Source organism: Bubalus kerabau, chromosome 3, assembly GCF_029407905.1.
Source record: "Bubalus kerabau isolate K-KA32 ecotype Philippines breed swamp buffalo chromosome 3, PCC_UOA_SB_1v2, whole genome shotgun sequence".
NCBI classification, from domain to species: domain Eukaryota; kingdom Metazoa; phylum Chordata; class Mammalia; order Artiodactyla; family Bovidae; genus Bubalus; species Bubalus kerabau.
In genome coordinates this window covers 13105591-13130234 of record NC_073626.1, presented here as the reverse complement: position 1 = coordinate 13130234, position 24644 = coordinate 13105591, and the positions used below count along the sequence as shown (strand labels likewise).

The following is a 24644-nucleotide window of genomic DNA, read 5'->3' as shown; positions in this document are numbered from 1 at the left end:
CCATTAGTCTTGACATCCTGATTACATGCTGCATTAAAACTTTTTTCTATTTTTTTATTGAAGGATAATTGTTTTACAGAATTTTGTTGTTTCCTGTCAAACCTCAACATGAATCAGCTATAGGTATTCATATATCCCCTCCCTTTTGAACCTCCCTCCCATCTCCCACCCCATCCCACCCTCTAGATTGATAAAGTGCCCCGTTGGAGTTTCCTGAACCATGCAGCAAATTCCCATCGGCTACCTATTTTACGTACAGTAATATGTTTTCACGTTACTCTCTCCATCCATCTCACCCTCTGCTCCCCTCTCCCCATGTCCATAAGTCTATCCTCTATGTCTGTTTCTCCACTGCTGCTGTAAATAGATTCTTCAGTACCATTTTTCTAGATTCTGTATATATGCGTTAAAATACTATATTTATCTTTCTCTGATTCACTTCACTCTGTATGATAGGTTCTAGGTTCATCCACCTCATCAGAACTGACTCAAAGGTGTTCCTTTTATGGCTGAGTAATATTCCATTGTGGATATGTATCACTACTTCTTTATTCATTCTCTGTTGATAGACATCTAGGTTGCTTCCATATTCTAGCTATTGTAAACAGTTCTGCAATGAACAATGGGATACATGTCTTTTTCAATTTTGGTTTCCTCAGGGTATATGCCTAGATTAAAACTTTTTTAAAAATTTTGTTAATGATTTGTTCAGTTTTAATAAATCAGATGAAAGAACACATGTATTGGGAAACCAACTTCTGCAAGAGGTGTCATTCTCTCTCCACGAGAAAAATTTAATGCAAAGGTCATGGTATTCTGCCACTGACAGTTTGGTTACTTGTCATTTCCAAAGACCTACCATTTCATTCACATTTTTCTGCTGGATCTAACAGGGCTTATCTTTCAACATTTATTGACAGTACTGAATATAAGAACTAAGAATAAGACACAATATGAAATAAGGCTAAGAACATTACAAAATATTAAAAAAAAAAAATCTACGCGAGAGATTCGTTCAGGGTGACATGGTGGTCAAACGATTGATAAATGGAAAGTCAAAATATGACCCAGAAATGATTACCCAGTTATGTCTGCCTTGATGACAAAAGTTTTCAAAAAGTTGGAGACATGTCATTTTGGTTCTGTTTCATACATACAAGAGCATCTCAAAATCAGCTGGGCTGCAATAAGAAAAACCTGACTAGAATGACCATCATCAAAAAGTATACAAATAGTAAATGGTAGAGAGGGTGTGGAGAAAAGGGAACCCTCCTACAGTGTTCGTAGGAATGTAAACTGGTACAACCACTATGGAGAATAATATGGAAGTAGCTTAAAAACTAAAAACAGAACTACAATATCATCCAGCAGTCCCACTCCTAGGCATGTATCCAGAGATAATCACGATTCAAAAAGATATATATACCCCCAGGGTTCACTGCAACACTATTTACAATAGTGAGGATACAGAAGCAGCCTAAATGTTCATGGACAGATGAATGGATAAAGAGGATGTGGTACATATATACAGTGGAATATTACTCAACCACAAAAAAGAATGAAATCATGCCATTTGCAGCAACATGGATGGACCTAGAGATTATCACACTAAAGTAAGTCAGACAGAGAAAGACAAATATTATATGATACCATTTATATGTGGTGGAATCTAAAAATGTCATACAAATGAATTTTGTATGATATAAATCTCCTATTTACAAAGGAGAAACAGACTCACAGATTTAGAGAACAAACATGGTTACTGGGGCAAAGGAGCAGGGAAAAGGATATTAGGGACTTTGGGACAGATATGTACACACTGCTATATTTTAAATGGATAACCAACAAGAACCTACTGTATAGCACAGGGAATGCTGCCCAAAGTTATATGGCAGCCTGGATGAGAGGGGAGTTTGGGGGAGAATGGATACATGTATATGTATGGCTGAGTTGCTATGCTGTGCACTTGGAACTATCAAAACATTATTAATCGGCTATACTCCAAAATAGGAGAAGGCAATGGCACCCCACTCCAGTACTCTTGCCTGGAAAATCCCATGGATGGAGGAGCCTAGTGGGCTGGAGTCCACGGGGTCGCTAAGAGTCAGACACGCCTGAGCAACTTCACTTTCACTTTTCACTTTCATGCATTGGAGAAGGAAATGGCAAGCCACTCCAGTGTTCTTGCCTGGAGAATCCCAGGGGCTGGGGAGCCTGGTGGGCTGATGTCTATGGGGTCACACAGAGTCGGACACGACTGAAGCAACTTAGCAGCAGCAGCAGCAGCATACTCCAATATAAAATTTAAAGTTTATAAGTAATAATAAATTGAAAAAAATAAAAGAAACAAATTTACTACTTAATTTTTCCTTAAACTTTGCATTCCTTTAGCTCATTTTCTGCCAAAGGGGATTATCCCACAATAAATGTTAAAGTTTTCAACAATAAAATAAATAGCTATAGATTTGCACCCTGCAAGTGACAAAACTACCGTATCAGGAGCAGTCAAGCTTGCTACACTGCCACCCACCTCACCAGCAGTCAGCCTGGCAGCTTCATGCTTTTCATAGGCCACAGTGGGGGTCTTGGCACAAGTGGTCCACTAAGGAGCTGACAGGGTGAGCAGCACCAAGTTCTCCTCCCACTCCCTGAAGACTGGACTGAGTTCGTTGTCCTCAGCCACCAACGCTGGAACATATTTCATTTTCTCAGTGAGTGCTCTGAACACTGTCCTCCAGAGGGAGGCATAAGTTAACTTGGAATTAGAGAGAATTGGTGGGGAAGACAGGGTTATATGTACCATCTTTCACATTTAAACATGTGTTAAAGTGCAAACACTCTTTTCAACACATACCTCTCACATACTATGCGAGGAGACCACAGTAAATCCTGAAGTTATAAGGAGGAAGTCTTCTATCTCATTTTATTTTCTTGTTGTTCAGTCGCTAAGTCATGTCCAACTCTTTGAAACTCCACGGACTGAAAAACATCAGACTTCTCTGCCCTCCCTATCTCCTGGAGTTTGTTCAAATTCATGTCCATTGAGTCGGTGATGCTATCGAACCATCTCATCCTCTCATCTGAGTCAGTGATGCTATTGAACCAACTCATCCTCTCATCTTATTTTAGTGTATTTAAAAATAATATTTCCTTAAAGTCCAGAACCAATGCCAAACGGGATACAACAACCAGCACAAACTGGAAATTATATAGTAATTATCTGTTTAAAATTTCTACATGAGTCAATATTGATCTTTTATGTTTTACTTATAAAAGTGTCCATTTCTTCAATATTTTCGATTTGTTTCTATAGAGTTTTGTGCATAGTCTTCATGTATAATTCTTATAATTTCTCCAACGTCCCTGCTTTATGTGGTTGTGTCTGTTTCCTCATTCCTAACTGTGTATATTTTTTCCAGCTTTTAAAATCTTATTTAGCCTTTTTCTCTATTTTTTCTTCATTACATTAATTCCAACTTTTAAAACTTTATCAGTTCTTTAATAAGTTTTCCTTTGAGTAAAGTTTTGGGTATATGCTATGCCCTAAAAATTTGGATATGTGCAATTTTTTATTGCTTTCTCTTTATTCTTTTATCAAAGGTTTATTTGGAAGAGTTTCTTAGTTTCCCAGCGGTTTGGGGGTGGGGGGGCATCATATTTTTATTATTAGTTTCTAATTTAGTTGGCTTATGATAAAGGAATATGATCTAAAAAAACTCTACTTTGGATATTTTTTCTAGTTTTACTTTGTTTTAGGCCAATTTAATAATTCTATTTCTAGTCATTGGCGTTTGGAAAATTGCACGTCTCCAAAGAAATGCTCCCTGAAAGAGGACTTACTTGGTGATGTGACTGGGTAACCTGCACTGCTCACCTAAAATCTAACCCCCAGACAATGGCTCATGTTGCAAAAGAATTCTCACTTGCAAATCTGGAACTGTTACATCTCTAAGTAGAAAACAAGGCAACTAATTATTTTTAACAGACAGATGGATTGTGCCAGCTTGGAATTTAATCAAAAAAAAAAACCCCAAAGACATACAATACTCCTGAATGGTGCCCAGCAAGCACCTCATTCAAGTTTTTATTTTTCCAACCTGGCATCTCAATTTCTCCTCTGCATTAGTAAACATTCATAAGCATCAGGCAAACCCTCTGTGCTTCAAATCCAAGAGAAACACATTTGTCTTGCATGTCAAGATTGCCTCGGCGTGATTCACTGAAACCTGGACATGAAAGGGGTTAGAAGTATTTCAAATGCAAGCATCTGCTAAAATATTTAGTTCCACCAACGCTTTGAAGATTCTGTACTCAAATCAAACCTTGGCGATCTAAGACACAAACAATGAGCACATTTAAGAGAGGAAATCTTGTTTAAAAACACCAAAGAAATTCCAAACTTTTACAAAAGAACCAGCTGATATTTCAGCAAAGATACACTTGCAGGCAGGCTGTTGTATTAAAAGCTTCTCCTGAAAGTTCATAAAGGTAAAGTGAAAACTCCCTCAAGCCTGGTGTGTTTGAGGAAGGAATAGATTATATTATTGAGCATCTACTGTGTACCAGGCAAGGTACTTGGTACTAAGCATTTTGTATACTTTCTCTCTTTGAACCTTCACAAAAGTCATCACTATAGAAAATAATCTTATTTCAGAAAATAGTCTTATGTACCTGCATTTTTAAATGATTGGTAATGGATATACAGGAAAGACTCATTAAAACATAAATTCAGCTACAAAGTTCTCTCATGACATAGTCCATTTAGAGTTAAAGACTCCAATATTTTTACCTCTAAGTGGAGAAGAGTCCCCTAAAACTTCTAAGATTTCAGTTTGTGATTTCAGCAAACTTTTTGTCTTAAACACGGACAAATACGCCCATCCATTTACGTTCAAAGAATTGTTGTGCAAAAATTAATTAAATAATAAGTCATCTAATCAAATGACCTCATGAGATCTAATCCCAGCTGGTATTAACCAATTGACCCAGCAGATCACAGAGGTAATTCTGGTTAATAACCTAAACAATTTAAATTGGCACAAAGTTCAAAGTAACATGCAACCTATCTACCCTTTTAGATCCATCTTCTGCCCACTTCACTTTGCATCTAAATTCCAGCCATGCTAAGCTACTTTCAGGCACACGGAATTTCCCAAGCCCAGGCGATTCTTCCCCACCTCTTTCACCTGATGAAGAACTCCTCATTTACCAGAATATCACCCAAGGTGCCCCTTTTCTGGGACCCCCTCCCTCTATCTACCTTCTCCCGTATCTTGATAGATGGCCTCCTCTGGTCTTCCTCCCTTAGTACGAGGATCTTACTCTATTATAACACTCATTCTTTTATTCAGTAAATATTTATTAAGCTGCTATTATTGACCAGGTTATTTATTAAGTGCTGGGACTACAAAGGTAAATAAGCCTTCAGGTGGTGTAAGAAAAGACAGACATCTATGCAGGTGAGAGCAGTGCTAGCCGGATCCAGGAAGGCAGCTGTGTGAGCCCCGCCCTGTAGCAGAGGAGGAACCGAGTGGGTAGAAGTGTGAGAATCCAACAGGGAGGAGGTTGGGGAAAAGAAATTGCGTGAGTACGTGTAGAAAGATGGACAACAGATAAGCTTTGTTGATGGCAGAAAATTGCTCCAGCAGAGGCATTTGATTAATAAACCGAAAATGACTCACAAAACTTGTTCAAGCTATTATAAAAGCAAAAGATAATCATAGAAATGTCAACCCTAATTTTACTCCTAATTGTTGTTAATATCCAGGGCTTTCTTAAAAAGGCTTATTAGTGATATGTTAAAACTTTCAAATTTTATCTAAAAACAAAAGTATTTAGAGTACAGTTGCTTTATGATGTTGTGTGAGTTTCAATTGTACAGCAAAGTGAATCAGTTATATGTGCACGTGCTAAGTCACTTCAGTCATGTCCGACTCTTTGCGACCCCATTTACTGTAGCCCACCAGTCTCCTCTGTCCATGGGCTTCTCCAGGCAAGAATACTGGAGTGGGTAGCCATTCCCTTCTCCAGGGGATCTTTCCAACCCAGGGATCTAACCCAGGTCTCTTGCACTGCAGGCAGATTTTTTACTCTCTGAGGCACCAGGGAAGCCAAAACGGAACCATGTGGAGATGCCAAGGATCGAACCTGGGACCTCATGCACGCAAAGCATGCGCTCTAGCACTGAGCTACATCCCCTAGTATATAAACATACATCCACTCTTTCTTAGATTTCCTTCTCATTCAGGTCATCACAGATCACAGATCATTGAGTAGAGTTCCCTGTGCTATATAGTAGGTTCTCATTAGTTTTCTGTTTTATACATAGTAGTGTTTATATGTCAATAAAAGGGTAGATATAACTGCTCTGATAGGCATTCGTGAATAAAGAAACCGTTTCATTGTGTGAGACGTTAACACAGCAAACTGAGAAATGGGGTCAGCAGGTGAGACTCACTCACCTTTCCTTGTCAGGATGAGAATGAAACAAGACAAATGGTACAAACGTGGGTGCAAGGCTCCTAGACCATTCTATTGGGATTAGGGGGCCCTGGTCAAGAATCGGTTTCCTTTCCATGACTTAATGCACACACACACTCCTCGGTTTGGAGAATCATCAATCTAAAAAACTGTATGCTCTTTGATCAACAGAGGCAAAACTTTTCAGAGTGACCAGTGTAATGACATTGTTACTTAAGTTCTAAAAAAAAACTTCCAAACTTTTTAACCTGCAGTTTTTATACATACTCCTAGAGGATCTTAGACGACATAGCATCTGCAGTACTTACCTCTAGCTACCAAAATGGAAATGAGGAAACAGAAATCAGATACCATCATCCTCAAAAGAACACGGTAGACTTGGGTGGCCGCCTGCCTGTTCATGCTGACTGTTTCAGTTTAACAGTTCAGATGGCTCCAGATGTTCCTCTGACATCAGCTTATGCCTGCTTATTATAAGAAAACATGGTAGCAATAAATGCCCCAAAGAAGCAGAGTCATTGTGAGCCACATCATGCCCTGAATCATGCTATCCTTGATTTCACGCTGCATTCAAGAAAGATCAAATGGTCAACAATAAAAAAAATTTAATTATTATGTTGTATGCCTGCAACCAATATAATGTGATATGTCAATTATACCTCAGAATAAATGAATGAATGAATGAACAGAAAACCAAACAAAAGATGAAATGACAATGGCATGTACATTACTTCCTCTTTTCTGCAAGGACTGAATGAAAGGCATTGAGCACAATATCCTAGTTTAAGAACAAATAAATCTTTAAACAAATGAATCCTTGCTACAAGATATTATAAATATTTCATTATAGAGGAAGATAGTTCTAACCTCTAAGAACTAATCAAAACCTAGGTTACTACAGCAATGTGACTTCATCTGAGTGCCTTCACAAATATCCTCTCATTGAATACACACAACCACCTTTCAGCTGAAATAGTATCGTTCCCCTTTTACAGATGAGAAAACTGAGCACTGAAAAATGAGCAGACTCTCCTGGGGTCCAAGAGGCAGTTACTGTCACAACAAGGACTAGAACCTAATAACCTCATCAAGTGATCTAACCCTTGCTTCCCAAAATAAACTTGTATGTGAAATCAAGCTCCCCTTGTTCTCAAATTGGAATCTTTTTTGGAAAGAGGACAAAAATGGAAGGTTGACATAAAATGTTTAATTCTATTTTTAAATCTTTACCTCGGGCAAAAATCCAGGTGTTATGCCAAAACAAATTAGACAATACTTCTAGCTTAGCAAAAGCTCCATCTCGACCAAGAAAAAAAATAGAAAACGTTACACTGAAAAGAAAGTTCAGAAACGGAGTGCATTACTTCTCAGCAGTAGCCTTCTGCAAGAAGGAAGGGGCAAGTTTCCTGGAAGAGTGAACAGTCAAAAGAGGATGACTCAAAAGACTATTTTAGTCCGAGATCCTGTTTCACCCTTGTTGTCCATCTGTTTTGCTGAGAATGTAAAGCTGTCTAGGTCCAAGCCAAAAAAGAGAATGAAATCATCTGTTAAAGCCATGTATGCAGGAGCGCCATGAAGACACAGTGCTGACCTAACATGGCCATGCCCTTAGAGGCCAGTGCATACCTTTCACTACCTGGCTGGAGGAGGGTTCAGGAATTCGGCTAAATCAATGGGGGATACTGTAAAATTCATTCTTAATTTACTGCAGGCTAATTGAAGGCAAAGAACAACTGTATATGACAAGAAATAGCTAATAAATATTTTACACACAGGCATTGACTAATGACAACACCTATTTATCAAATGATGCGGTTATCCTTCTCCTTCTACTCCTCCACCACCCCACCCCCCACTTTCCAATGTTTCTTATGAGAGTCACAAAGGACACCAAGCTCACTAATTTCCACCCTCCCCTTCCTTTTGTGCCATCTAGTACCCCTGGCATCCTTCAATACCTAGAGCCCACACCTATCGTTCACCTGTACACCTCTGTGGTTTCTCCCTTCTTCTTTAGACCAAGAAAAAAAAGGGAGGTCCACAGAGAATCAAACTAGAGAAATGCAGGGGAATTGGTATTCAGGAAGCTAGTGATTTCAGAGCTTTAGACACAGAAGAGTCCAGACTCTCACTTGACGGGCAAGGAAACCATTTCAGCTGTGTTGTAGACCAAATGATCATTTATAGTTTGGCTAGAGACCGAAACTAGCAAGTGTATTATTGTTTCCATAGTAAAGTGAGTTCCAAATTCTAAACCACTGATCTGCAAAGAAACTTTTGGAACACTTAATATTCATTAAGTTTGGGCCACCTACCAAAAATTTGTAACAATCAATGTTTCCCCCTGAGTTGTTCTTTACAGCTACAGAATAATATATAGAAGGTATACACACGCATAACTGGGTGCTGAGATTTGACCTCCTTCCTTAGGAGCTGCTCCAAGTGAGAAAAGAGTTGGTGACCATTGGTGCCCTAAGAATCCCAGGTGAATTTATTCTTCTCACTGTGTTCAGTGAGAGAAATGGAACTCACTTCCTGATAATTAGTGACTACAGGGGAAAGGACACTCAGCATTATCATAAAGAGACAGTAAAGACAATAGGCTGGAAGATAGTTTTACTCACTTTACACTGGCAAAGAGTCAGTGGAATTGCTGCCATTGCAGCTTAAGGCAGAAGTGAGTTCCAAGGAGGCATGTCATTTCTTCTGAGCAGAAACTGTAAACATACTCCAATGTAAGAGTGTGTGTGTGCGTGCGTGCGTGCGTGTGCGTGTGTGTGTCCGTGTGCATGTGCGTCTGTCTGTGTAGAGCCAATTGAGCTGGAAAGAACAAGATTAGGGGACAATGATGATGTACCTCAAAACAGGATGATCACTGATATGACAATATACTGGCCAAGCCTACTCTAGTTCTAATTTCTCTTCAAAGAGCTATAATCATGGGTCGAAGCTAAAGGGGAACTTTAAGACTTTCCCATGTAACAATTAGAGTACCCAGAATCAGTTGTAGTCAAACAATGTGAGTGAGAAAAAGACCAGAGTCAGACATTCCTACCAGCAAAGGATGGTGTCTCCAAACCCCATAGCAGCCAGGTTTGGATGATGTAATTCTGCCTCCTTTAGCTAAAAGCTGATTGGGCCCAGGATGGATGGATGTCTGAAGCAGAGCCAACCAGATTTTCTCTATCAGGAATGTGGAATTTGGATTTAGGGACAGACATCTCTGTGCTTGGCTGAAACTGTATGGTAGCCATATTCCATCATGTATACAAACAACAGAATGAACTAGAGAGGAAGCAATAAAGCAGGTGTACAAGAGAGGAGGTAAGAAAAGAGCCAGGGAAAGAAAATGGTGATTCTCCAGTTCTCAGTTCCAGTTTCTTCCAGAAGCCGGCTGCATTCCTATCTTTGTTTCTTAAGACATGCCTTGTCCTTATGATAATTCTTTCCTGTTAAAGCTAGCCCAAATTTATTTCAGTTATTTGAAATCAGAAACACCTCGGTTAAACCACATTACCATAAAGTAAATCGACATACCATGAAAAAAAACATAGACTTTTGAATCTGTCAATGCTGAATCCAAACCTTAGCTCCACTGAATATTAGGTGTCTCATCTAGAGGAAGTTTCCTAGCCTCTCTGAGGCTTGGTCTCAGATAACTGTCATGCACAGTTTCTGTGAAAATCAGAAGATCATACACAGAGCCTGGGGACAGCACAGACTAAATGGTAACTTCCAGGAGAATCGCTGGAGCAGCAGTCGTGATATCAGTAGTGCTATGGCCATGGGTCTGGGGATAGCAGGGGTATAAAAAACCAGAATTACAGACACAGAAAGATACTTTTCTTAAACTCTTTACTTGACAAAATAACTCAATCCAACCCAAGTTTCTTTTCTTTTTTTGGCCCACCAAGCAGCATGCGGATCTTAGTTCCCCAACCAGGGAGCAAACCTGAGCCCTTTGTCCTGTCCTAAACACTGGACCACCAGGAATTCCTGTCAACTCAAGTTTCTTTACTGAGCTTCTCTAGTATATGCCGAGTACGGTCTACGTGCTCAGTTGCTCGGTCATATCCAACTCTTTGTGACCTCATGGACTGTAGTCCACCAGGCTCCTCTGTCATGGGAATTTCCAGGCAAAAATACTGGAGTGGGTTGCCATTTCCTTCTCCAGGAGATCTTCCTAACCCAGGGATTGAACCCACATCTCTTGCATCTCCTGCATTAGCAGATGGATTCTTTACTACCGCACCATCTAGGAAGCCCAAAAAGTAGAGCTTCCCTGATTGCTCAGCAGGTAAAGAATCCACCTTCAATGCAGGAGATGTGAGTTCGATCCCTGGGTAGGAAAGATTCCCCTGGAGGAGGACATGGCAACCCACTCCAGTATTCTTGCCTGAAAAATCCCATGGACAGAGGAGCCTGACAGGCTATGCTCCATGGGGTCATAAAAAGTCAGACAAGACTGAAGCTACTGAGCACATATGAAGAGAATCTAAAAATGGTTTAAATATAAAATTATTTTTAATCTATCATCTACCACAGGTTCCTTCATGGTGAAGGGAAAGCATGGTGTATTTGAAGGACTTACAGAATTCAATAAGGCTGGATTATAAAGAAGGTGAAAAAGATTGCTCTGAGATTAGGTTGAAGAGGTAGACCAGACAATGGAGAAGAAATCAGTAAGTTTAAAAGCTGAACTAAAAGACCATGGGAAGCTTTTTAAAGCAACTTGACATTAGCAGAAATTTATTTTTTTTTTTAGTATCACCCAGGCTGTGGCATAGAAATAGACTGAACAGAAGCAAAATTTAATGCAGGTGCCTCTCGGTAAGAATATGTTTCAGTAGTCCAGGTGAGAAATGATGCTGGTGGTAGCAAGGGGCCTGGAGAAAAGTAAGCATTTCTTACATTACGTAAGACACAGAACTGGCAGGACTGGAGGATTAGTAAGATGTTAGACATGTAGGATGTCAAGAAATCACTATTGGGACTTCCCTGGTGATCCAGAGGTTGACTCCAAGCTTCCAGTGCAGGGGGCACAGATCCGATCCCTGGTGAGAGAACTAAGATTCAACATGCCTTACAGTGAGCTGGCCAAAAAGAAAGTGAATAATCCTTACAAACACCAACTCAATCAGGTGATCAAAGCCAACATCAACAGTGGTGGCAAGTCGTATTGACAGTGTATACCCTTGACACAAGGACACCTTATTTCTGTGGTCATCCTCCTGAAAACCCATCAGTTCAGTTCAGTTCAGTTCAGTAGCTCAGTTGTGTCCGACTCTTTGCAACACCATGATCGCAGCACGCCAGGCCTCCCTGTCCATCACCAACTCCCAGAGTTCACTCAGACTCACGTCCATCAAGTCAGTGATGCCATCCAGCCATCTCATCCTCTGTCGTCCCCTTCTCCTCCTGCCCCCAATCCCTCCCAGCATCAGTCTTTTCCAATGAGTCAACTCTTCGCATGAGGTGGCCAAAGTACTGGAGTTTCAGCTTTAGCATCATTCCTTCCAAAGAACACCCAGGGCTGATCTCCTTCAGAATGGACTGGTTGGATCTCCTTGCAGTCCAAAGGACTCTCAAGAGTCTTCTCCAACACCACAGTTCAAAAGCATCGATTCTTCGGTGCTCAGCTTTCTTCACAGTCTAACTCTCACATCCATACATGACCACTGGAAAAACCATAGCCTTGACTAGACAGATAACCCCAGCCTAAGCGCTAAGAAGAGCATCAGAGAAATCCTAAATCCCAGTTGAGGGATTAAGTGTGTATGACCAGATATGTTTAGCCTATATCTGGCAATACTCCTCAAAAACAAGGAAAGTCTCAGAAACATAGCCAAGAGGAGCCTGAGAAGAGATGATGACTCAATTGTATGTGGTATCGTCCATGAGACCTTGGAGCAGAAAAAGAGGGCATAGGGTAGAAACTAAGGAAGTCAGAATAAAGTATGAACTTTGATTCATTTTAAAATGATGATGATAATCTACTGACAAATGTGCCCTACAGGTAAGGCTCCCTTCTTCACTCCTGCAAAGAATCTCAGAAACTGCTGCTATCCAAGAGGATGGGAGAAATATGCTTATGAGCAGGAAAGGAGGCAAGCTCATTGTAGTGTACATGCCATACAGTTATCTGAGGCAACGGGTAGCAGGTGTCAGTGCTGAAATTCAAAGGCAGCACATAACACAAAGGGAGGTCACCTGAAGAAGGCCAACTGGCCACCCATTCAGTGACATTCCCTTGGTGAATTCATCTCTGCCTGGGGCCAGCCCTCAGCCTGACGAGCTCAGCAAACTACTCGCTGGTATCTTGAGCTTAATCAAATCCACGGATAATGACTCATACTAACTAAATATCCGTGAGAATGATACAGAGAAAGAGAATGCCACACTGTTAGGCAAACCCAACACACAGGGCTGGGCAGGGTGGGGCCTGAGAGTCTGCATTTCTAACAAGCTTCCAGGCGATGCCCATGCAGCTGGTTCATGGACCACACTTTGAATAACAAGGGTCTGAGCAAGCTACAAGAGAAACCAAAGTGTCAAGTTTATTGATGAGCTGAGTATTAAGTAGATCATGAGAGAGGTCGACCACTTAACTGTTAATGCCAGCAGGCTTTGGTTTCCTGATGTAGCCATCTCCAGAGCAGAGACAGAAACCCACTACTACCAGCTCTCAGCAGTTGTGGTATCCTTTCCTCTGGATGAGGCTCATATGGGATTGCCAACGTGCAGAGATTCTTCCTACCTATGCTTCCACACTTAATCTCCTCTCACCTCCAGTGGGAGAAACAGATTCTTCATGTGCAAATAAAACACCTTCAATTAGTTTATGACCTGGTTTTGCGACTCATTCACTCCAAGGGGACCTGGTAAATCTCTGCACTGACCTAGTGCATATAAATTTCCTAGATGGGCTCTCTAAAGAAATTGTTGTTTCCCTTAGTTTTTTCTTTTTGTGGTTGCACTCTTTGTTGCAGTGTGCGGGCTCTTAAGTTGCCTTGAGATGTGTGGGATCTTAGTCCCCCAATCAGGGATCGAACTCACATCCCCTGCATTAGAAGGTGGACTCTTAACCACCTGACCGCCAGGGAAGTCCCTCCCTATGTCTTAATGGAGAAGATGAAACACTGCTCTTACACTGTTGCCACAGTAGAAAAGATTCTCATTTCTAAACTATTTATGGAGCCCCCGCGGAGGGAATATAGAGCTGAGCAAAAAGCACACAAGACTCCAGCCCTGAGGGCAAGGTAGCCATCTGAGAACAGTGACAGGCTTCCTGTCTTCAGAACAGCTCCGCAAAACTTCTCATCTTGTGAGCTTCTACTTTCTCCTTGTTGTCAGCTCCAGCTTTCTCAGACCTTGGGTTTAACAGCCCTGGGGACACAGACACCCACGCTGAACCACAACCTGCTCAGCTGGGTTGAATGCATCCTACAGCAGTTTCCCCCAGTCTTATCGTCTGCCCATTTATGTTCATGTGACCCTGCAAAAAAAAAAAAAGAATAACTCCACAAAGTTCTGCCGGGTCAAATCAAAGCATATTAAAAAGGAGACAACTCTCTGCAAACCCAGTACCAATCAAGAGAGAGCAAATAATGAATTTACGAACAGGACATGAAGAAGTATATTTTTCTAACAGACTGGTTCAGCAGAAGAGGAAATAATTATTCCATTTCAGTCATTCAGCTGTTTCCACTCATGCCTACTAAGGGAAAACACCACGTGGTGGGTAGTTCTTGAAATCCAGCATGCAGAAGAATCATCTGGAACGTCTGTTCCCAGGGTCTCACTCTCTCTAATCCACCCTCAGCCCAGCCCATCCCATCCCCTGCTACCAGAAAGTCAGATACAGCAGGCTGGAGCTTAGAAATCTATGTTTTAAATACCACTCCCTCCTCCCCAGTTGATTCCGAGAAATACTGACTTAAGTCTGAATTTTCACTATCTATTTTAGTGGTTTTCAACTCTGGCTCACATTTGATTTCTATAATCAGCTTTAAAAAAAAAAGTTCTCAATGCCTGCACACAGTCCACCAAGACCCCAAAACAATCAGATCGGAATGCCCAGTGCATGAGACCTAGGCATCAGTGTTCTTTCAAGGCTCCCAGGGAATTGAATGTTTGGTGTTTCCAGGTGGTACTATTTGTCTGGGTTGTTAGACATCAGATTCCAAGGCCCTCCCTGAAGATTCTGATTCACTAAGTCTGTCTGGGGCACAGCCCTAGAATCTACCAGTCACACAGGTGCCCCAGGGGGATTCTTACAACGGGATTTGAGAAATGTGCCTATCTTGCTTAGGTGAATCACAAACTCCCTTTTCCAGCAAGGCTGGTCCAATAGGACTTTTGACTTCAGTTTTGGAACCTCTATTCTGTACAATCAACTCCAATCTAGCCCGTGTTTTCCCAAAGAGAGAGGGAACTCACCTTACTTGATGTTACATAGCAGCGAGAATCACTGCTTTATGTGGCCGTGACTGCTGAAGACTCACTTCTGTTCCTGATAGAACAAATCCTCTCTCCCACTCACTGAGCACTGTGCGCAAGGTCTTATCTGCACCTTAGTATATTAGTAAGTAGTTAGTATATTCACTAATTTAATCTTCACAACTACGTTACCAATAGGAACTTTCTTGGTGCTACCTCTACCAATAAGGAAACTGAGGCAGAGAGGCTGAACAAATTGCCTGTTACCCACAGTCACAGGTAGAGGATGACTCTGAACCCAAACCTGGGGGGACCAACATCACCCTGTAACAGGGCTCACCAAACAAAAGCTGAAGAGCCTGCCTGCGTAACCACTTGCTGCCAGAAAGAGAACACAGAAAGGCTCAAGGAAGCTAATGTTTATGTGTCCCAAGGACTGGGCTAGAAGTTTATGTATATTATTTCATCTAATCCAAGAGTCAGATAGAGTCCCTATTGTCACGGACACAGTCTCCTGCCTTAATGAGTGATGGGAAGGGTTAACAGTTGTAGAGCATTATGCAAAAATAATAATAATAATAAAACAAAGCAGTCAAAGAAACCTTCCAAGTAGACTTGGCAGACGGGATACTGAAGAATTAGCCAGTTGTGGGTTTAGCATGTTGGGGCAAGAGAAGGCTGCATGGAGAGGCACTGGGGTTGGCTGTGGACAGATTCTTCAGCGAGGTGGAGCCGTGGAGATCTCTGACTCTGAGAGAGGACGGGGCTTCCTGACATCTCAGGAAGGGATGGGAGTTTCATGCAGACGCAATGCTTCTCATAATGAATCTTAACAAGTCAGGATAAATGGCAGAGGTCCACCATGTAGAACCTCCCTGCCAATGCAGGAGACGCAACAGTTTACGGGTTCAACCCCTGGTTTGGGGAGATCCCCTGGAGAAGGAAATGGTAACCTGCTCCAGTGTTCTTGGCTGGGAAATCCCATGGACAAGGAGCCTGGCGGGCTACAGCCTGTGGGCTCACACAGAGTCGGACACGACTGAGTGCCCATGCACACACCCCCTTGGAGGGATGACATGACACAAGCTGCCTTGAAAGATAAACTGATGTCTCCACTTCCTGCAGGGCAACACAAGAGGAATTCCTTTAGTCCTGCTTCCTGTTTCTCCCTGAGTAGTGGGAGGGAGAAAGGAGCTGCAAACCCAATGCCAAGGCATCTCAACTTTCAGCAAGAGGCCGAGAGACTGCCTGTGTCTTTATGGAAACAGTGATGAATGACTGCTAAAAGCCACCTTTTTCCTACCTCTGTTTAGGGACACCCCACCCTGCCAATCCCAAGTAACACACCTGTTTAAGAAGAGCCACATGGAAATCTGTGGGGCCCCAGGGTTCCGGAGGTCAGTACTATTTGTTAGGTCCTGGCACACACAACAGAGAAGGCAATGGCACCCCACTCCAGTACTCTTGCTTGGAAAATCCCATGGACGGAGGGGCCTGGTGGGCTGCAGTCCATGGGGTCGCTAGGAGTTGGACATGACTGAGCGACTTCACTTTCACTTTTCACTTTCATGCATTGGAGAAGGAAATGGCAACCCACTCCAGTGTTCTTGCCTGGAGAATCCCAGGGACGTGGGAGCCTCGTGGGCTGCCGTCTATGGGGTCGCACAGAGTCGGACACGACTGAAGCGACTTAGCAGCAGTAGCAGGCGCACACAAGGAGGCCCTAGCAGAACTGGAGCTCTCCACTGAACAGCTGACCACTAAAGGCTGAAAAGAAAGCAGGAACTAGATACACAGATGAGTTCCAGACAGTTTGGAAAGGGAAGGTCTAGACTAGCTGGTTAAAGGAAAGAAAAATTTCTTATTTCAGGATAATCACTCAAGAGTAACAGCTGTCATGAATCAGGGAACTCAAGCCAGGCTCTGTGACAACCTAGAGGGGTGGGATGGGGTGGGCAGGGGGAGGGAGGCTCAAGAAGGAGGGGACATTCGGATACCTATGGCTCAGCCATGTTGATGTGTGGCAGAAACCAACACAATATTGTAATCATCCTTAAAAACAAATAGACTCAAAAAAATGTAACAGCTCTCTAACCCTCTCTCACCACAACTAAAGAAAGCCCACGCACAGCAACAAAGACCAGAACAGTCAAAAATTTGTTAATTCATTAATTTTTTAAAAAGTAACAGCTCTGATCCTAGACTATGGTCTTTTCACATGAGCTGTGGGCCACTCTGCACCCAGAGGCATTAGCTGGAACTGAAAGGTAGGCAGTTTGCAAGTGAACCTCATCCTGACCTGAAGCAGGGGCGGAAATGCTAAGATTTCCTTGAGAGTTGTGGTCCCATCCAAGACCAAGAGCAGGTAAGTTAGTTGCATGAGAGGGACAGAAATCTGAGAAGTGAGGCAAATATATAAGGAAGCAAAGTACAATAAAGTCTAAAAGAAGGGCCAGTCATCAAGAGGAAACAGATGCAATCATTTTTCACTGAAGGCAATAAATATTAAGCAAATATTTCAAATCATTCTATATTTCATTCCTTTCTTTATTGAGCTCCTACCACAATTTATTAGCAAATTTGCAAAACAAGCATTACCCCACAAAGGGGAGAAGGGAGGAGGGCAAAAGGAAAAAAAAAAAGAAGGCTGATTTAAGAGTTTATTATTTTCAAACCTTCCTCTATGTGTTTTATTCCTCCTGGGCATGTAAGACTGAGTGGACCATATAAATCAGGCAAACTAGAATTCATGCTTGAAGCTTTTTTCACTTCTTCCATCCAAGAAATAATAGCTGACAGCGTTTAGAATTGACCATTGTTTCAAGGCAGCCAGCACTCCCATGTCCCACCTTTAACACATTCTGTTCAAATCCATACGTATTGTCTTTCCTTTGTACATTATAAAGTCATCATTTCCTTTATGTGCTACATTGTTAATGATTTCTCCATTGGCAAACAATACAATACCTCTTGCAGCTCACTGAACCTTCAAAGCAAGCAGCCTTACTGAATATTTAGTACGTCCTAGGCATGACAAATAAAAAACAAGTAAGAAGTATTTGACGTACATCCATAAACAGCAAACCTGATGAATTCTCAACCAAAAAAAAAAAAGTTTTGGAAACACCTGTTGGCTTAAGGAAATCAACCTTTCCCCAAACTGGACAAATCCCCTTGAGAGCAAATGACCCTGTATTTTACAGAGCCCCCTGTCTGTTGCCTATTCAGTTGTAACCATTACAAGGCAGAGCCTTCCTCTAGTTTTTTCACTCACTTGGCCTAATACACTGCACAGAACATAATACACACTCGGTAAACACTGGTTGGAAGAACAGAAGTCGCTCAACATAAAAAACCAAAACATTATGCATTTGTGAAATATCCTTGGTGCAAACTATTTTTAAAAATTAAAGAAATGGATTTGATTAGGCTCTCAGCCAACACCTACAAGTCTTTCTACACTGACGTTTGTCTGGCATTTAACACATTATTTGGTGGAAAAGAAGACCCGTAAGAGAGCCATCTCAATGACTCTCATCTGGGAAACCCTGGACCATTGTATTAGAATTCTGACTAAGTATCACTGTGCCTTCACCTACTGGCCAGGCTTCCCAGGAAACTTCTTGACCTTTCTAAGGCTCATATTTTCCTCATCTGCATAATAGGACAGGATTGCTAAAGATTATCTGATGACAGCTAATATTTACTGAGTATTTACTCTTTGCTAGAAACTGCTTAATTCTTTATAGGTACATAATATTTTCTATATTTGTTATGTAAACACAGAATCTCATTTAATTCTCACAACAACCCTATGACTATTCTCCCCATTCTACAGATGAGGGAATGGAGGCAGCTGGACACTTAGCTATGGGCCCAAGTCACACTGGTCAGTGAGGACCAATACCAGGGCTAAAATTGATGTAGTCTGGCTCCAAAGCTGGTGCCCCCAACCTCGGCTATGCTTGTAACTATGGGCCTAGATTGTCTCTAGGCCCAGAAAAATAGGACGGTCCTGCCTCCCAGGAGAAGAACTGGGTATCTGTGATACAGAAGGGATCATTTTAGCTTATACACCCTTATGTATCTCTGGGACTTTATGCTTTAGGAATATACACCCTATTCAGAAAAAATAATATACTCCCAAAAGGTTTTGTGAAAGCTGAAATTGCTATAAGAATCAAGAAACTCAGCAATGATGCCACCCTTTATGTAAAGAGGTGAGGGATGGCTGTCATTTTCATTGTTGTTTAGTCACTAAGCCGTGTCCAACTCTTCATGACCCCATGGACTGCAGCCCACCAGGCTCTTCTCTCCATGGAGTTTTCCAGGAAAGAATACTGGAGTGGGCTGCCATTTCCTTCTCCAAGGGATCTTCCCGACCAATGGATGGAACCCACATCTCCTGCATTGGCAGGCGGATTCTTAACCATTGAGCCACCTGAGAAGCATATCATTTTCATTATTTAACACAAAAGCCTGATAAAATCTTATAATCACACAAAGGGCCATTCATGTACCTGTTTACTACACGGTGAAGCTCCTAAAATAATCATTGTATTGGTTCTTTTTCTCCACTTGCAAGGTTTCGTTGACCGTGCAGGAGCGCGTTCACCTTAGGGTTTCTGCACTTGCTGCTTCCCCACCAGGAGCCTTCGTCTCCCATTTATCCAGAGGCTCCACCCTCGCCTGCCTCCTTCCCCTCCACACTTAAATATCATCTTCTCAATCATCCTCTTCTAAACAACAACAATTCCTTTATTTTTCTCCATAGCACATACCCCCACGCAATGACACACGATGTTTTTAACTTATTTGTTTTACTGTCTGTCTCCCCACTGCAGGCTCCTAGAATGATAGCTTCATGGGATTTCTGACTCTGCAAATCACTGCTGCTTCCTCAGCCCCTGGAAGAGCGGACCCTCGTTGAATTATTGAATGAACGAATGGACTCTGGCCTATGGAATCCTCCTAAGGTGAACACTCTGAAACTCTTAAATTGAAAAGCGCATCTATTTTACAGGGCCAGCTTCAGGAAAGGATGAGGAGTGACCAACATAGCATATTTTAAGAGAGAGAAAATTCTTTAGTCCAAAGTGGCACAGCAAGTAAAAGTCTGCCTCTGCAAATTCATTCTTCAGGGGTCTTCTGAAAACCTTTCAAACGTGTGTTACATCAAGCTTGCTCATTTGAACTGAGCTGGTGAAGTGGAAAAACCATGGAGATTGAATTCAGACTACAGATTTCCATGCCAGCATGGCCAGCAAGATATTTAACCTCCCTAAATTTCCTAATTTACACACACAAAAAAAGTTGATAATTATAATTGGTTGGTTAACTTTATAAACGTCTCATAAGACTCACATTGGTCGAAGAAGATCAAATGAGTTTACAAGCAAAGCACTCAGTAAATGCAGAGTATATGCTAACAAAATGTAAACTCTAAGAAGGAGTAACGTAATAGATGTTTCTCTCAAAGTTCTCACCAAAATAGCTAGTAAAAATTAAGTGAAATTTAAAGAACAGAAGAGAAAATAAAATTTAATAGAAAGTATGAACTTAAAATATCACTTAAATTAATACCATGTTCCTTAAACTTTGCATTTTTAAGCTTTATGAAGCAAATCTGTAACAAAATCTACAGAAAAAAGTGTGGTATGGCTGCTAGTTTAAGAATTTCCAGAGAGGGGGAAAAATGTTTTTAACGTCACATGTTCCGTCAGAGTAAAGCACAACCAACCTGACAAGTCACCCAGAAAATTCAATGGAAACAAGCATCTATTTAACATCAAAGAAGCAGTAGTGACTAGCTGGTTGATAAGAGAGGGGGGAAAAAAAAACACTGCAAAGTCAAAATTCTCTTGTGCCTCTTTTTGTCTTTCATAAAAGTTACAATGACTTCTTTCCTTGGAATATTGAAAGTATACAATCTTCTGGAGGCCAGTCAACTTTCAATGAAAGGGTTGGGAATGTCTGACAGATGTTCAACAGTCCTTCAATCCTTATAATTTGCATTACAAATCAGAGCCTGTGAGAACAGAAGAGGTCTGAGCAGCCAGTCCAACTCTCATTTTATAGAGAAAGAAACTGACACATTGGCAAATTAAATGGCTTTCCCAGTTCTCATAGTCATGCATTAAAAATAGACACCAGGGTGTAAGTGTTTCATGTAATGTGGAAATTACTTTTTTTAGGGGAAAAAAAATAATTTTCCTCCCTAGCCCAAAGGATTTCAACACACTGGATGAATGGGTTAAATAAACAGCTCGATCACCTTCTCAGGATCTTTTATCAGAGCCTTCTAAAGCGCCTTACTAGTTCAATAGGGGTTTTTCATAAAGAGAGAGTTACAGTCTTTTTCTCCCTTTCACACTGAAAATCCTGAGGCTGATCATTTTAGCACAGATTCAGGTTGCTACTGTGTGCCTCTCTTGAGGTAGTCCCAAGACCCCGTATAAATAAATATAAGATATTCACCTGAGAAATATTCTCTTAACTTTATTGCCACTATATGTAAAACCACCCTCAACTTTAAGAGGCAAACGTTGACCTTTTTTCGGAGAGACGTTTTTGCCTCCACCCGACAGCATCATTCTTATAACCTTCAAATTATTCAGTCATCAGCATCATGTATGCTGGAAGAGACGCCAATAAATTCAAAGGGAGATGATTTAAGAATAATAAAACAATCTACACAAAGCAAATAATAAGCTAACATCCAGACTCATAGTTTCCAAGTGTTTGGGTACCATTTACTATTAAAAAGAGTTTACCTAGTAATGCCAAGGGAAACCAGAGCTTTATATTAGCTACCCAGGCAGAAGCTCAGACATAGGAGAAGGCTTCAGAGAAGCCTTAAGATGGCCCTAAATATCACAGTTACACCTGCTAATTAATACAGCTTACTAGGTGCTAAGTATTCTACCATCTGTTATCCTACCTAATTCAAACAACAACCCTGCCAATTGGAAATATCATCCTCATCTTGGAGATGAGAAAACTAAGATTCAGAGAGGTCAGTCATTTGCTCCAGATCACTAAACCTTCTTAGCACAGTGGGCAGTGCTTCTCATAATCTGAAGGTCCTGAGTTTGAGCCTCATAGAGGGCAGGTTTGGGGGCTTCCCAGATGGCGCTTGGAGAAGGCAATGGCACCCCACTCCAGTACTCTTGCCTGGAAAATCCCATGGACGGAGGAGCCTGGTAGGCTGCAGTCCATGGGGTCGCTAAGAGTCGGACACGACTGAGCGACTTCCTTTCACTTTTCACTTTCATGCATTGGAGAAGGAAATGGCAACCCACTCCAGTACTCTTGCCTGGAGAATCCCAGGGATGGGGGAGCCTGGTGGGCTGTCGTCTATGGGGTCGCACAGAGTCGGACACGACTGAAGCGACTTAGTAGTAGTAGTAGATGGCGCTAGTGGTAAAGAACCTGCCTGTCAACGCAGGAGATATAAGATTATGGCTCAGGTTCAATCCCTGGGTCGGGAAGATCCCCTGAAGGAGGGGATGGCAACCCGTTCCAGTATTCTTGCCTAGAGAATCCAATGGACAAAGGAGCCTGGCGGGCTATGGTCCGTAGGGTCACAAAGAGTCGGACACAACTGAAGCAAGTTAGCACACATGCACCAAGCTAAGAGGTCAAGGAACCAAGATTTATACCCTGGTCTGTCTAATGCTGAGGCCAGAATTCCTTCTCCATGTGACTTCTCCCCCTGCTAGCCTTAAATTTGGACCAGTGTTTGGTCTCCTTAAACATCTTCAAGAAATGTCTTGCTTATCCAAGAGAATGACACACTCTTTAGCTAACATATTCACTCAGATGAGCATCCCAGATTAACGGTTACTGTCATCTAAAAGAAAGCAGAGGGCTTCCCTGGTGGTCCAGTGGTTAACAATCTGCCTGCCAATAGAGGGGACACAGGTTCAACTCCTGGTCCGAGAAGATCCCACGTGCCACAAGGCAACTAAGTTCCAGGCTCTCTAGAGCCCAGGATCTAAAACTACTGAGCCCACGGGCCGCAACTATGAAGCCTGCACACCCCGGCGCCTGTGCTCCGCAACGAGAGAGACCACCACAGCGAGAAGCATGCACCCCCACTACAGAGTACCCCTCTCGCTGCAACGAGAGAAGGCCTGAGCGCAGCAGCGAAGACCCAGCACAGCCAGAAATAATTTTTTTACAAAACAAAGTAAAGTTGACACTGCAGGGAGAGACCAAAGAATAGGGAGCATTCACCTGTGCCCAACAAAGCAAAAAAAATAAAAGGATGGGGTGGGGGGCTCCCTGACCTCTGATAGCATGACAGTGACATCCAGGCAGCAAGCCACCCCGACCCCACCGTATACATTTTTCATATTTTGAACTAACAGATGAAGTTACAAAGAAGTTCTGTCCCAGCCACTCTGTTAATAGAGCTCTTTTGGAAAACACATTTGGGAAAACTCACAAGTGAATATACAGAAGCCTGTGGACAGGAAGAAATTCAAGAACTTGACGATGCTGTTCCACAGGATGAGTTCAAGAACATTCAGGAATTCCTGGTTGATTAGTATGGAGGTTGCAGAGTCCATCCATGCAGCCAATATAATCAAGCACATATTACGTGCCTCTTCCCAGACACGATTTCCATCTACTGTGTCCTAAGGCTACACCAGGAAAACCAGAAATGTCTTCATCTTTGGCCTGAGGAGTTCAGGCACTGTCTTTGGCAGGGAGCCTTTTGCTGTTTTGGTTCTAGCTGGTAAAGAAGTTGACCTGCAACTTCAGAGTTGTAAGAAATAAGAGTTTTAAGGTCCAAGGAGGATCTGTGAGGATGGAACAAAATCATTACAGGGCTGAAAGAAGCTATGCCCCCCTTAATCAGAGCAAGGAGTAGAGTGAGTTGGAAGAGCATCTATCGTCTCTGCTCAGGACACAGAATATTTCTTTAGGGGTGCTTTCTACTTTTTCTTTTAATAGAATAAAAAGATAAATGGGATTTAAGCATGCTGAAAAGAAAGTGGACAACTTTTATGTTCCAAAGAATATCTTTTAATTATCTGTTTTCCAAAGATTCTGATTATATACAGGTTTTTCAGGGACATGTCATGATATAAAAGTGAGCGAGATATGTTTGTTTGTTTTACTAAACATGAAATACAAGGAAAGTTATCAGAAAAGGTTAAAAAATAATAATAATGTGGTAATTATCCCAGAAATAATGTCATGCCTAACAAATATGACCTGAAATAAATCTAACAACACCCTTCTCTATACAACCAAGTTATCCTTTTAGTCATAATTATAAAAGAAAACAGTGGCCAGAAAAGGGGCTTTGGCAGGGACTTTTATTTTATTGAACTCAATACATACATATAACTATGTCAATAAAAAATAAAGAATAGAAAAAAGAAATTTTCATTCAAAAAAGGGGAAAAAGTAATGAATCAAATACCCCTTCACTACTTTAATATATTTTTTAGAATAAAAGGGGAAAAACAGATCTACACACCGGTCTCTCTATATATATGATCAATGGATGTGAATTATCTATATACATGATGAATAATATTACCATAATTGAATAAGAAATTTTAACAAAAATGAAATATCTAAAGAAGTTAGAGTTTGGGGAAACTACTAAATCATTGATGTGATATTGATTCTTTTTTTTTCCTTCTTTAATTTTAAAACAACTTTTAAAATAAATGCTAATTTTAAAAATGTTACTCAAATTCAAGAAA

At 41.5% G+C, this 24644-nt stretch overlaps 1 protein-coding gene and 1 non-coding gene across 2 annotated transcripts in view; both read right to left on the bottom strand.

The window, feature by feature from the left end:
• Window positions 1-24644, bottom strand: part of RNF144B (ring finger protein 144B) — a 145988-nt gene that overhangs the window by 81028 nt on the left and 40316 nt on the right. The gene's annotated exons all lie outside the window — the stretch shown is intronic.
• TRNAA-UGC (transfer RNA alanine (anticodon UGC)) lies at window positions 6127-6198 on the bottom strand. The gene has a single exon. It is a non-coding gene; the product is annotated as a tRNA-Ala (tRNA).